The sequence below is a fragment of the Cupressus sempervirens genome, chromosome 3 (assembly GCF_028749045.1).
Source record: "Cupressus sempervirens isolate cs-2001-9-10 chromosome 3, ASM2874904v1, whole genome shotgun sequence".
Lineage (NCBI taxonomy): Eukaryota > Viridiplantae > Streptophyta > Pinopsida > Cupressales > Cupressaceae > Cupressus > Cupressus sempervirens.
The window spans coordinates 413,859,197-413,874,685 of NC_143120.1; the positions used below are offsets into that span (position 1 = coordinate 413,859,197).

Here is a 15,489-nt window from a genome sequence, read left to right on the forward strand (position 1 = left end):
TTTATCATTCTCAACTAGCAACCAGCAACTATAAACTAGCAACGTCTATTTTACCACTTTATTTGGCAAAGCAAATATCTTCAAGCAATTGTTTGAGCAAATTCCCGATGGTAAACCCTCATCTCCAGTCTGCTTTGATGGGCGATTTCTCAAGATCCAAAAGGTGGAATCTCTGGAACCCTTCAACCTTGTGTAATGAGGATAGTAAGTTTGGCGCCATAGATTCGAGGGTTGCATGGGGAAAGTTGCTCGAAAGGATAAACTAAGGGGTTTTCCACTAGTTGAGATAATTTTCTGCTAGCTACGTGAGCTAATAAGATTCTTCCACGAAAACCCCAACCTTGTGATCCCTCAGCTACCCAGTCATCCCGATCTCCCCCTTCCCAATTTTTTTATGCTCAAACGAGACCTCCATCGCATCTATATCTAATTTCATTGTCAAGTTTTCCCTTTGAAATTCTTCATCTAGTGGCTTCAAAAGAACCCCACTATGCGCCTGCAGGGCTTTAAACCCCAATTGTGAATACCACCTTCTTAGAAGGCTTTTAGGATTATTGCATTCAGATGGCCTCTTTACGAGATGGTATGAGAATGCTTCTTCGAGTACCAAAGTTTGGAAGTAGTTGGAGGATTCCTTTAGTAACCATTTAGTATCTCTTTCCTTGATTAGGACATTTTGTTCTTAGATTGCAAATTGCGATCTTCACAAAAAATTGCTTTATGGAATCCTCCCATTTTTTTGGGCCACCACCTCAAATTCATTCGATGGGCTCCCTATTTTGAACCAGCCTTTTCTAATAATGTTGATGTGTTGAAGTGGATTTCGATTAAAAAAAATTGATTGAACTTCGCGAGTCATACAAGGAAAGGATAGGTGGTCTTTTAAGAAATTTGAGGGGCCTTGAGGAAGATTTATTGCCTCAATGAATGTCAAAGTTTTTGTGGAAATGGAATTTTACAAATATTTGCTTCAGTTTGTTAGTCTTATCACTAATCATTTCATCTTTTATTTCTATCCTAAGCTTTTCTTAGGTAACTTGTTCAAAAATAAGATCACTTGGAACCTTGGAAATGGACATAAAGTCCATTTTTCCATATTCTTGGGGTGGTTAATAAGCTATTATCAAACTAGTTAATTTGGATCCCACAAGGACAATCTTGGACTCTTAACTAGTATTATTTCTAAAAGACTACACTTACTACAATCTAAACATCCTAAAATGTTTGAGGTGGAAATTATTTTTAATGTTTGACATCCTAGTAAATGAACTCTACATCCTTAACTCTATCTAAAGATACTAATTTGGTTGCTCTTATCTAAAATTCAAATAACATATTCTTGTTGTTGACCTTCAAGATGATTTTATAAAGAAAATGAATATCATCATATGCTACACATTCTCTAGGAAAGTATTATTTTCTCTTAAAGTCACACATCCTACAAAACATGCAAACTTTCTCTACTATAACTTTTTTGGCATTCTCTATCTACTTGTCTTGTAACTGAGATAATTTGATCTTTTCCACAATTATACAAATAATAGATTATTTTTTCTTTGATACCTTCACCTAAATATTATTTATATACATGAACCTAATTTAGGTAAAAGTATTGAATGTACTTAGCCCTTTTCGACCTACATTGTTGAAGTATTAGATAGCAGCCAAACAAGAATAGGGGACTGACCCCAAGTAATAAATTGGATGAACAATCAGCCAGAGATAACCTCCTAGTTGTATATCAATACTCTGCCATCTTTAAACTTCAAAAAACAAAATATGTGCATGGTGCAGAGCACCCTCACTATAAATGGATAGTTAAGTCTAATTAGTGAGTTTGAATTGAGTTCTAATTTTAATTTTGCTTAGTTGTGTTGAGCTGAGTTAGTTAATCTCATAAGTTTTATTTTTTGTAATAAAGGACTTGTCATAGTCCATTTTTTTTGTAATAGGCCTAATTGAGCTACTATGTAAAAAATGCTCTTAGGACCTTATTTTGGCTTGTGTAAGGGGTTTATATATTCCATCTCAAGTTCATTGATGGTTTATCTAGTTTAGGTTAAGAGTCATTAGTATTAAAAATGTGACAGACATGCTAATGTGTTGATCTGCATTTCCTAGGTTGTCAACAACTTAGTATTTTGCAAGGATACTTAGCATTTTTGAAAGGATAAGAGGAGTTGGTTACCATAGACACACGTGCTAATGCTTATATAATTCAAGGAATGCTTTGTTCATTGGTTGGTTGGCATTAATGAAGAAATCCATCATTGAAAGTACAAAACAAGTGTTGTCACTTATTTTCTAAGTTTTTTATGAGTTTTGATGAATTGTATGGATAGTGTACTGAGGTTTTTTGATTTCTTGTTGTAATATTTAATTAGTTCTCTGAATCACCTTTCATTTGCACTTGGTCTCATTCTTTGAATCGATCTGGTTGAAAAGTTATAAGCAAATTACTATCAACTAGTCTAGAATCTTGATTTTCAGCATTGCCATGCAAAAAAGAGGACTCTATTGCCACTTGCCATGATTGAAAATGCTTGATATCTGGTGGGAAGTGGTAATGGAGTTTTTAAATTTTATTATATTCTTCATTTTTTTTCTACAAAGCTTTCAACAAAAGTTATGGTGATGCCCTAGGCTGATCCCCGTGGTTGGATGAGCCTGCGGAGAGGGAAAATCTGTTTGGTTTAGAGTTTTTGTGTAAAGAAAGACACCAATAGGTATATGTTATGGAAAGGTATTACTTGAGTCCTCTTTCCAATGGTGTATGGGGTTTATAAATATATGCTGAGTGGTGAAGCATTTGAAGCATAAATTTAAAATCTGTCTTGGAAGTCTAGAAACTCTTAAAATGCAGCTCAGTGTGGAGCCCGTATCTTTTTAACCAACCGTTGGATCTTTTTGAAATTTTATTATGTTGGTGAAAGCCTAATTTTTCTCGTTATCAACGGTGGGATTGATAATTTTAGGTCGTTTTCAAAAGTTACATCTATCTATGTACGGGTCTATCCAGAGGCATAAAAGAGCTTGTTTGAAATTTCAGCAAGACTCAAGAAAGTTGTACGGAAAGCATAGATCATTAAAGAACATGAAGAGGACTTATGGGAGTGAAAATTCATGTCATCTAGGGTGATTATCCAATAGCAAGGGTTGTGGGACTTCAAGGGAAGTAAGGCTATACCTAGGAGGCAAGCCTTGGGGTTAGGCCTAGGAGGTCTAACAGATTGGGAACTATATTTAGATCATTGGATGATCTTGGTAGGGCTATAGAGAGTTTTATTGAATCCCATAAACCCTCTGCATTAGAGTGGTATCAGAGCCAGATATTGGCTAGAAGTGGTGTATATCAGACATAGAAGAATCTAAAGGTAGTTCAATGCCTCCTTAGGTAATGAACTAGGATGTTGTAAGGCAACTAGTGACACAAATGTTGGAGGAAATGAAGACCCAAGAAAAAGATAAAGAGAAAAAATGAAGTCCCAAGAAAGATAAAATGAAAATGAAAATAGAGTGGGGTGATGAGACAGATGAAGAGGAAGAGGAAGCTAAGGAAGAGAAAGAAGTACATGCTCCTGATCAAAAGGTAATGATGGATGCATTTAAATCAATTTCTAGGGATAACATGGATGGTATACCTAGCTATGGTGGTTACTTAAATGGGGAAGAGCTATTGGAGTGGATAGATGCTTTAAGCAACCATTTTGATTACAAAGAGGTGGTAGAAGAAAAGAGGGTCAATGTAGCCAAGTCGAGGCTAAAGGGGTCAGCATTAGTTTGGTGGAACATGATGCAAGAAGAAAGATTGCAAGAGGGAAAGAAGAAGATAGTTTCTTGGGAAAGGATGAAAATCAGACTCAAGGTACAACTCCTTCCAAAAGACTATGAAGTACAACTACATAAAAAACTTCAGAATCTAAAACAAAGGGAGTTAGATGTAAGCTCCTACACAGAAGAGTTTCATAAACTGAGTTTGAGAGCCAAGAAGCATGAGAATGAAGTGGAAAAGTTGGCAAGGTACATGAATGGTCTTAGAACCAATATCCAAGATGAGATCAGCATTCTCACTCGTGATAGTGTACACAAATTTTTTCAGTTGGCCTTAAGGGCAGAAGAAAAGTTCAAGAGAATACATGAGCAGCAACAAAAGCAAAGAGGAGGTAGGAGTTTTAGAGGAAGGGGCACATTTGGAAGAGGTCCCAGTGCTACAAAAATAGAGGAGAATAATCCATTTTAAGGACATGGAGACTCATCAAGAGGATCCTTTAGAGGCACATATAGGGGAAGAAGTAATTTCAGAGGTAGATGGGGACAAGGAGGCAGAAATACCCCAGTATTTACAGGCAGATGCTATCATTGTAACCAAGTGGGCCACTCCATCAGTAGCTGTCCAAAGAGAGCCTCAAGTTCACATGTTGGAGAAAGAAGAACACATTTAGTTCAAGAGGAAGATACAATATCACCCATGACAGCCATTGGTAAGGCAAGACCTACTATGGATGGAGAGAATCTCATGGTAAAAAGAACCTTGTTAAAAATACCTCAAAGGCAAGAACAACCACAAAGGAAGAGTTTTTTTAGAACAACATGTAAGTCACATGGGAAGATCTACAAAGTAATAGTGGATTTAGGGTCTACAAAAAATATTGTCTCTATTGAAATGGTGGAGAAATTAAAGCTCAAGAGATTACCACACCTTACTCCATATTAGGTGTCTTGGTTAAATAAAGGACAACATGTGTTGATAGATGAACAACAATGGGTAGAATTTGAGATTGGAGAGTACAAGGATAGAGTCTTATGTGACATCCTTCCTATGGATGCATGCCATCTACTTTTGGGACGACCATGGTAGCATGATGTGAAGTCTACTCATGATGGGGAGAAGAATAGCTACATTATTATCAAAGATGGAAAGAAGTATAAAATGGATCCTTTACCTGATCAACATGAAGAGAAACAAGTGGGTTCTAGTGTCATGATGTTGAGTGGGAAAGAATTCCTACAAATATTTAAACATGTAGGAGAGAAAGGATATGGAATTATCCTAAAACCAAAAGAAGAGGCAAAACCAAATTTCATGAAGGACATTCCACAAGAAGCACAAGAGTTGCTGAAACAATATGAAGAAGTTATAGGGGATGATAAACTAGACTCATTACCACTTATGAGGGATATTAATCATCAAATTGATCTCATACCTAGATCTAATCTGCCCAATAAAGCTTCTTACAAAATGACTCCTAGTCAAAATGAAGAAATTGGTAAACAAGTGCAAGAGCTGATGGATAAGGGCTTCATAAGGAAAAGCTTAAGTCCTTGTGTTGTTCCAATAGTGTTGGTACCTAAGAAAGGAGGGAAATGGCGAATGTGTACAGGTTCAAGGGCCATTAACAAGATTACAATAAGATACCATTTCCCAATGCCTAGAATAGAGGATCCATTGGACAACTTGGGAGGAGCTTGTTATTTCACCAAACTAGATTTGAAATCAGGGTACCATCAGATTAGAATCAAACCTGGGGATGAGTTGAAGATAGCATTTAGGATAAATGCAGGGCTCTATGAATGGTTGGTGATGCCCTTTGTGCTCACAAATGCACGTAGTACCTTCCAAAGGCTCATGAATGAAGTTTTGGTTGAGTTCATTGGTAAGTTTGTAATTGTATATCTTGATGATATTTTAATATTTAGCAGGTCCAAAGAAGATCATCTCAAGCATGTGGATCTAGTGCTAAAGAAGTTGAAGGAGGCCAAGTTGAAAATCAATCTTCAAAAATGTGAGTTTTGTAAAACTGAATTAGTTTACCTTGGTTTTGTTATTTCTCAAGGTTGCTTAAAGATGGACCCTAGTAAAGTTGATGCCATCTTGAATTGGCCAAATCCCCAAAGCATAGGAGATGTTAGAAGTTTCCATGGAATGGCTTCATTCTATAGGAAGTTTTTGAGAAATTTTAGTCATGTGTGTGCACCTATTCTTAATACTATAAAGGGGGGAATGAAATGCAAGTTCAAGTCGACAGAAGAGGCTAATAAGGGGTTTGAGTTGCTGAAAACTAAAATAGTGGAGTTACCTACACTTAGGCTACCTAATTTTAATCAGTTGTTTACTATTGAGTGTGATGCCAACCAAAGGGCTATTAGGGCAGTTTTGACTCAAGAAGGCCATCCAATTGCTTTTTTTTTCTGAAAAGTTGAATGATGCCAAACAAAAGTATTCCACATATGATTTGGAACTATATGCTATGGTACAAGCTCTCAAAATATGGAGGCATTACTTGCTTCCAAAAGAGTTTGTTGTGTTCACGGATAACCATGCACTTAGTTTCTTGAATGGACAGAATAAGTTGAATCAAAGACACCTTAAATGGGTTGAATACTTGCAAGCCTATACCTTTACCATAAAACATAAGAAAGAGGTTAGAAATAAGGTGGCGGATGCATTAAGTAGGAGAGTTTTGGCACTCCAAGAAGTTAGATTACAAAGTGTAGGCATGGAAGATATCAAGGGACTCTACCAAGAAGACAAAGATTTCAAAGAAATCTATAATACTTGTCAGCAATATTTGCAAGGATTCAAAGTTGATCATGTTGATTATATGTTGCAGGAGGGTATGTGCAGGATCATGGTGTGCCAAAAAGTGGCGATGTGAAAAAAAAAGAGTTTGAAGATGCCTAAAAGCGCTTCAAAATCCGCTCTGACTTTTTTTTACCTATCCAGGAACCAAACCTAGAAGGTTAAGCTGAGCCTTATCGGATATCCGATATGATATCGGATATCTGATATGATATCGGATACCCGATTTGATATCAGATATCCGATTTTAAATCCAATATCTGACTAATAATTAAAATCGTATAATAGTATGATATATTATTTAATATTATTATTATTGATATAAAATAATAATAATAATATTAAATAATATATCATACTATTATATTATAATAATATTATTATTATTTAATATTATTATTATAATTATTATTATACTATAATATAATAATAATAATATTATAATAATATTATTATTATAATTATTATACTATAATATAATAATAATAATATTATTATATTATAATCGTATAATATTATACTATAATAATAATATTATAATAACATATTATATTATAATAATATAATATAATATTTCATATATTATAATATATAGTAATGTAATATAATATAATAATAAAAAGTAATATCTTATAATATAATATATAATAAAAAAGTATAATATATTTTAAATTATAATAATATAGTATATTAATAATATTTTATATTATAATATATAGTAAATTAATATAATAAATATAAAATATAATATAAAAATATATAAAATGTAATATATATGTTATATTATATATATTATAATATCGGATATCCGATACCTGTGCATGGATTAAATATAAAATCACAGACCCGCGGCCCTTATTTTCACGCGAATTTGGGCCAGTCAGATCGGATATCAAATAATAAATCGGATATCAGATAGCAAATCGGATATCAAATATCAGGTATCTTCCCCCCCGTTGACTCATTTTTAACCTAAATTTAATAGATTTTAACAAGATTTTGTTTGTTTTAGTTGAATCTAGGGTTTTTTTGACAAAAATGGTTAAAATTTAGATTTTTTTTAAATATATATTATGTTTTGCAATTCAATAGAAATGGCTGATCAAAATGATGACATTGAGGCCGGGAATAATATTCCTCGCAACCCACCACCAAACGATCCAGTATCCCCACAAAACCGTCCACCAAATGATCCTCTACCTCCTCAAAACCCTCCTCGAATTGAGGATTTGATAAATGAAAATCTCACTGAGTTGAGAGGTTTGCATAGAACATACAATAATGTACCTGCATTGGCTCCTATGTTATCCACGTTAAACACCATAGTGGATAACATTGAAACTCTTACAAAACAAAAAATGCCGCCCTTCGTTGGCATGATGAAATGCACCAGATGTTTGATGATGGTTTGGATTATGATGAGGTCGCGGCCCTCAACATAACCAAAGACGATTTGGCAAGCCTTTTTGCTAACCCAAAAATGGGTATACCAGTTGACCCAAAAAAAACCAAACTATCGATTAAATGGTGCACAAATGACGCCATACGTGCAAATTTTTGGGACCGTTGGTGGATGCTCTTTGATATCCCTCCACATGGAAATCTTTGATATCCCTCCACATGGCAATTTAGACATACCATTTTATTTCCTTAAAAAATTATATGCAGAATTTGTGTTGAAACTTAAAGTGAACTATTGGAGCATGAAGCCCAACATGGGCTTAGGACTAGGAGCTCCTCAGGATAGACCCTCTTCCCAGCGAAAGAAACTTGGCACTTTTGTCCCCCCCCCCCCTGATATCTCCCCCCCTCCTCGAGTGCAGCATCCAGATATTATGGCAGAGGCTAGCTCTCAGACCATCAGAGCCATTCATAGGCTGAGTAGCCTAATGATATCTCAGGCTAGGTCAGTCTTGCCTCCTCGTGTTGATGATGTTGGTGCCAGTTCATCATCGGCTAGCTCATCACATGTTTTTGTGCCTCACACTTGCATTACATGCAAGAATATTTGCCTGGGTCCCATAGGTGATCTTCCTGAGTATCATTTTTTATTAGACGAGGATACACCAGACGCACGTGCAGAGGCTATAGACCCTGATGCGAGAGAGGAGGGGAATCTAGAGGCATGGACTCCTTCGGTGTCGGTACGTGTATACATTTTTTTGTTATGACATATGTGATTTAAAGTTGATTTTTATAATAAAGTAATTTTAATTTTTAAGCCATACTGACTTTTACATGTATGTGATCTTCATTCATGTTTAGTTGATGACCGAGGAGGAGCTCAGACAGATAGATGATGCTACACTATCGGCCATTTCATTTGGCCTTGAGACATCTACGATACATTATGTTGTGTTCACATTTATTTTTTCTATTTGATATTGTAGCATATATGGTTGCTAATCTTTCTTTTATCTTGCAGATACCACCTGCCCCGGGGGGACAAAGTGCGGGGGGTGAGCCAGCATGCATTGACAAAGGAAAGGTAATTAGATGTTTTCTAATTGATTAAATATTGATGCATTCTTGTAAAATTTTTGTGGTAATCTCATTTAATTACATTATTTATTGTATATAGGGTGTGGCTACTAGCGATGAGCCTATACAGATTCGGCATCCTAGATCATTAGGGATTTTCATTCGCACAGAGAGCCCCATTGTATGTTTAAGTATCATTTATTTTTTATTTTTTTAATTGATGCAGAAATCCTAAAATCCTAAAATCCTATCTCATGCCCAATTACAACTTTCTTCCACATATGATTCCAACATTATAACTTTGTATGCTTCCATGAGCCATAATTGGTGCAAGGATTGCCCAATTGACTTCAAGAGATGTTCCATGACCTTTGTAATGCCTTGGATCTTCAATGTTCCCTTGATGAGCATGGGATTCTCTTGCATCACTTATCTTCATAAATAAATTCAAAACTAATTTTCATGATATTAACAACTACTATTTTGTATCTCATAGGAGACTCCTAGTGTACATGAGGTTTGACGGGACAGTTATGTAGATTTGATGACGTGGCCACTCACTCCTGACGAGGAGCCTACAATAGTAAGTTGTAGTTTGAATTCATGATTAAATATGTTATAAATTTAGCATGCTATGAATTATAATGTTATAGTTTAAATTGTAGATTCATCTAAAAAAGGTATTTGAACATATACAGCCCACAATCACAGAGGTACCAGCATTGCCGAGGGCATACGAGAGGACTCCTGAGCGGCGCAGGAGGTCGACAAGAGAGGTATTTATTATGAAATTTTGATAGTATTAATCTCCAATACGGAAAAGATCATTATGCATTTGAGTAATTCAATGTTAGATACGTAGAATCATATTTAGTAGTCTAACTTTGGGTTTTCCTTTTTTGTTTATGTAGGAGGCATCCGATCAACCTAGTGCAGTGAAGCGGCTGCATTTTGATCATCCACCAACACCCTAGGATAGTATAGTTTTCGTAGGATGCATCATGAGACATTTTGAGATGGCATATGCCACATTGTATATAGAAACATTGATATTATACACATTCTGATGGCAGGATCAGCCACATTTTGTATATGGATCTATGTATTTTGATATATATATATTTGAGTACTTTGTCTATGGATACATGATCTTTGATATATATTTGTGAAAAATTTTGTCTATGGATACATGTATTTTGATATATATTTTTATCATTTACATGCACAATGATATACATATTAATTTAGTATCTAGTATTGTTCAATTTATCGTGGATCATGTGTCATGCCCTAAATTTTACTAGTAAAAACACAACAATTTTTTTTTTTTTTTTAGCTTATGAAGTCACATAAGAAATTACATATTGTAAAACAAGGTTATCATTGAATAGGAGTTCAAGACTCATGTGAATAGTTTGAAGGTGTTAACATTTTAGTCACAGGTGGTTTTCAAATAGATTGGATGACAGTCTAGTTCAAGTTAGCGTCACGAGTCAAACGAGCAAGTTCAAGATACAACACTCATAAATTAGTGAGGTAATTCATATCCTAACAAGCCTCTGATACTAATATTCTATTAGGGTCTGTCAGTTGTATCATATGGACTAGGTCGTGATTCTAGCATGTAAGGGAAGGGGATCAGAATTACTTATTATCCTCATTACCAATGTACACACATTCATTAATCATTACAATATATATTAATGTGACAATTAGTATATTACTATATCCTCATTATCTATCAACATTGCTTCCTCACCAAATTATTGAGTGCACAATAAGATTGTAAGCAATCTACTAAGTTTTAAATTTATACAATCAATGGTATCACATAACATCTATGGATTGTTATTATCAACTAGTCATTTACAATACCACAAAGAGAAAACTTTCTTTCACATTTTCAAATGATAACAATGATGTCAAAGCAAATATGTGACTTGTACCAATGCTTTCATAACAATATAAACTCCAAATGAAACATGCATATACAACCTTATCAATATTTTCTTCTACACGTACATTAGGTAACAATGATACAATATCCTTCCATCACAATGGGGCAACATAAGGAACTTTTCAAAATCATAAGGAACATGGACATTGAAAGATATGGACAATGAGTAGCATGAACATTGTCCAACATGATCGTTGAGAACATGAACAAGCTGGTGAATCCTCCTTCACAAATGAGGGCACAATGTCAAGTTTTCCCATCCAACATCAATCTGCAAGATGATCATTCCAAGCCATTTCCATTGCTCCCTTGGACACAAATCTGCATATGCAACACAACAAAATAACAAGGACCATGGGTGCTTTCCACCCAACCATAGGCCTCAAAGAGACCACCCCCGCACTAGGGAACAAGGCTCAAACTGGGATACACATACAATCTTTCAATGCATAAACATTACATTTCAAACTTGAACAATTTCCCCCCAAGACTATTTCACAATGGCTTCATAGATGGAACCATAAACATAGGGTGAAGGTGTGTAAGTCCCAATCCCATAACAATACTCAAGCACAAAACAAGAAAACAAAACCAAGTAGAAATAAAACAAGAAATTTTGGCAAACACCCCACTAGTTTGGCCAAGACCCTCTAATAAAGCCTTCCCACTAACTTATTTTAGCAAAAACACTAAGCCACTCCATCCTTATGAACTTGTCTCCTCTAACGGTTCATCGATAGCCCTCACGAGCTCTGAGTTATGACCCTCGAAGGATCGACCTCAAAATGCACTTAGAGCACCTTGAAGACTCCTCGGTACGGGGTGGCCGCAAATGATGGATGGTCTTTATTCCAAAAAAAAGGTGTGACTAGGGTTCACCCGCTCATCTGGACTTATGGGACTGACGATTCGATGCCAAGGTTAGCAGTTTCAAAGTTACGCTGTGGTGCACCTATGAACTAAGGCACACTGCGAGTTTTGGCATCGAGCGAGATCGTTGTGCTGAATCCAAACGGAATGTGATCTCTCAAAAATTAGATAGGTTATTTTAGGCCTCAGGATCACCGTCTTGTAGCATTTGACAGTTTGTCGATAGCCCTCACAAGCTCTGAGTTATGACCCTCGAAGGATCGACCTCAAAATGCACTTAGAGCACCTTGAAGACTCCTCGGTACGGGGTGGCCGCAAATGATGGATGGTCTTCGTGGCCAGAACAAGGGTGTGACTAGGGTTCAACTGCCCATCCGGAGCTAATGGAACTGACGATTCGATGCCAAGATCAGCGGTTTCAAAGTTACGCTGTGGTGCACCTATGAACTGAGGCACACTGCAAGTTTTGGCATCGAGCGAGATCACAGTGCTGAATCCAAATAGAATGTGATCTCTCGAAAATGAGATAGGTTATTTTAGGCCTCAGGATCACTGTCCTGTAGCATTTGACAGTTCATCGATAGCCCTCACAAGCTCTGAGTTATGACCCTTGAAAGACCGACCTCAAAATGCACTTAGAGCACCTTAGAGACTCCTCGGTACGGGGTGGCCGCAAATGATGGATGGTCTTTGTGGCCAGAACAAGGGTGTGACTAGGGTTCACCCGCCCATCCGGAGCTAATGGCACTGACAATTCGATGCCAAGATCAGCGGTTTCAAAGTTACGCTGTGGTGCACCTATGAACTGAGGCACACTGCGAGTTTTGGCATCGATCGAGATCGCTGTGCTGAATCCAAACGGAATGTGATCTCTCAAAAATGAGATAGGTTATTTTAGGCCTCAAGATCACCATCCTATAGCATTTGACAGTTCATCCATAGCCCTCACGAGCTCTGAGTTATGACCCTTGAAAGATCGACCTCCAAATGCACTTAGAGCACCTTGGAGACTCCTGGGTACGGGGTGGCCGCAAATGATGGATGGTCTTCGTGGCCAGAACAAGGGTGTGACTAGGGTTCACCCGCCCATCCAGAGCTAATGACACTGACAATTCGATGCCAAGATCAGTGGTTTCAAAGTTATGTTGTGGTTCACCTATGAACTGAGGCACACTGCGAGTTTTGGCATCGAGCGAGATCGCTGTGTTGAATCCAAATGGAATTTGATCTCTCAAAAATGAGATAGGTTATTTTAGGGCTCAGGATCACCGTCCTGTAGCATTTAACAGTTCATCGATAGCCCTCACGAGCTCTGAGTTATGACCCTCGAAAGATCGACCTCAAAGTGCACTTAGAACACCTTGGAGACTCCAAGGTACGGGGTGGCCACAAATGATGGATGGTCTTTGTGGCCAGAACAAGGGTGTGACTAGGGTTCACTCGCCCATCCGGAGCTAATGGCACTAACGATTCGATACCAAGATCAGCAGTTTCAAAGTTACGCTGTGGTGCACCTATGAACTGAGGCACACTGCGAGTTTTGGCATCGAGCGAGATCGCTGTGCTGAATCCAAACGAAATGTGATCTCTCAAAAATGAGATAGGTTATTTTAGGCCTCAAGATCACCATCCTATAGCATTTGACAGTTCATCCATAGCCCTCACGAGCTCTAAGTTATGACCCTCGAAGGATCGACCTCCAAATGCACTTAGAGCACCTTGGAGACTCCTGGGTACGGGGTGGCCGCAAATGATGGATGGTCTTCGTGGCCAAAAAAAGGGTGTGACTAGGGTTCACCCGCCCATCCGGAGCTAATGGCACTGACAATTCGATGCCAAGATCAGTGGTTTCAAAGTTACGCTGTGGTGCACCTATGAACTGAGGCACACTGCGAGTTTTGGCATCGAGTGAGATCGTTGTGCTGAATCCAAATGGAATGTGATCTCTCAAAAATGAGATAGGTTATTTTAGGCCTCGGGATCACCATCCTGTAGCATTTGACAGTTCACCAATATCCCTCATGAGCTCTGAGTTATGACCCTCGAAAGATCAACCTCAAAATGCACTTAGAACACCTTGCAGACTCTTCGGTACAGGGTGGCCACAAATGATGGATGGTCTTCGTGGCCAGAACAAGGGTGTGTCTAGGGTTCACCCGCCCATCCGGAGCTAATGGCACTGACGATTCGATGCCAAGATCAGCGATTTCAAAGTTACGCTGTGGTGCACCTATGAACTGAAGCACACTATGAGTTTTGGCGTCAACCGAGATCGCTGTGCTGAATCCAAACGGAATGTGATCTCTCAAAAATGAGATAGGTTATTTTAGGCCTTAGGATCACCGTCCTATAGCATTTGACAATTCATTGATAGCCATCACGAGCTCTGAGTTATGACCCTCGAAAGATTGACCTCAAAATGCACTTAGAGCACCTTGGAGACTCCTCGGTACGGGGTGGCCACAAATGATGGATGGTCTTCGTGGCCAAAACAAGGGTGTGACTAGGGTTCACTCGCCCATCCGGAGCTAATGGCACTGATGATTCGATGCCAAGATCAATGGTTTCAAAGTTACGCTGTGGTGCACCTATGAACTGAGGCACACTGCGAGTTTTGGCATCGAGCGAGATCGCTGTGTTGAATCCAAATGGAATGTGATCTCTTGAAAATGAGATAGGTTATTTTAGGCCTCAAGATCACCGTCTTGTAGCATTTGACAGTTCATTGATAGCCCTCGTGAGCTCTGAGTTATGACCCTCGAAAGATCGACCTCAAAATGCACTTAGAGCACCTTGGAGACTCCTGGGTACGGGGTGGCCGCAAATGATGGATGGTCTTCGTGGCCAGAACAAGGGTGTGACTAGGGTTCACTCGCCCATCCGGAGCTAATGGCACTGACGATTCGATGCCAAGATCAGTGGTTTCAAAGTTACGCTGTGGTGCACCTATGAACTGAGGCACACTGCGAGTTTTGGCATCAAGCGAGATCGCTGTGCTGAATCCAAACAGAATGTGATCTCTCAAAAATGAGATAGGTTATTTTAGGCCTTAGGATCACTGTCCTGTAGCATTTGACAGTTCATCAATAGCCCTCATGAGCTCTGAGTTATGACCCTCGAAAGATCGACCTCAAAATGCACTTAGAGCACCTTGGGGACTCCTCGGTATAGGGTGGCCGCAAATGATGGATGGTCTTTGTGGCCAGAACAAGGGTGTGACTAGGGTTCACCCGCCCATCCAGAGATAATGGCACTGACGATTCGATGCCAAGATCAATGGTTTCAAAGTTACACTGTGGTGCACCTATGAACTGAGGCACACTGTGAGTTTTGGCATCGAGCAAGATCGCTGTGCTGAATCCAAACGGAATGTGATCTCTCAAAAATGAGATAGGTTATTTTAGGCCTCAGGATCACCGTCCTGTAGCATTTGACAGTTCATCCATAGCCCTCACGAGCTCTGAGTTATGACCCTCGAAAGATCGACCTCCAAGTGCACTTAGAGCACCTTGGAGACTCCTTGGTACGGGGTGGCCGCAAATGATGGATGATTGTTTGAAGACTACTCCATGTGTCACTATCTTTCTTGCAAAAAAATTTT

The 15,489-nt window shown here is 38.2% G+C and overlaps 1 pseudogene; it reads left to right on the plus strand.

Moving 5' to 3' along the window:
• The first annotated feature begins 4,930 nt into the window (after window positions 1-4,930).
• Window positions 4,931-15,489, plus strand: part of LOC149566778 (cysteine proteinase 2-like) — an 84,821-nt pseudogene continuing 74,262 nt past the window's right edge.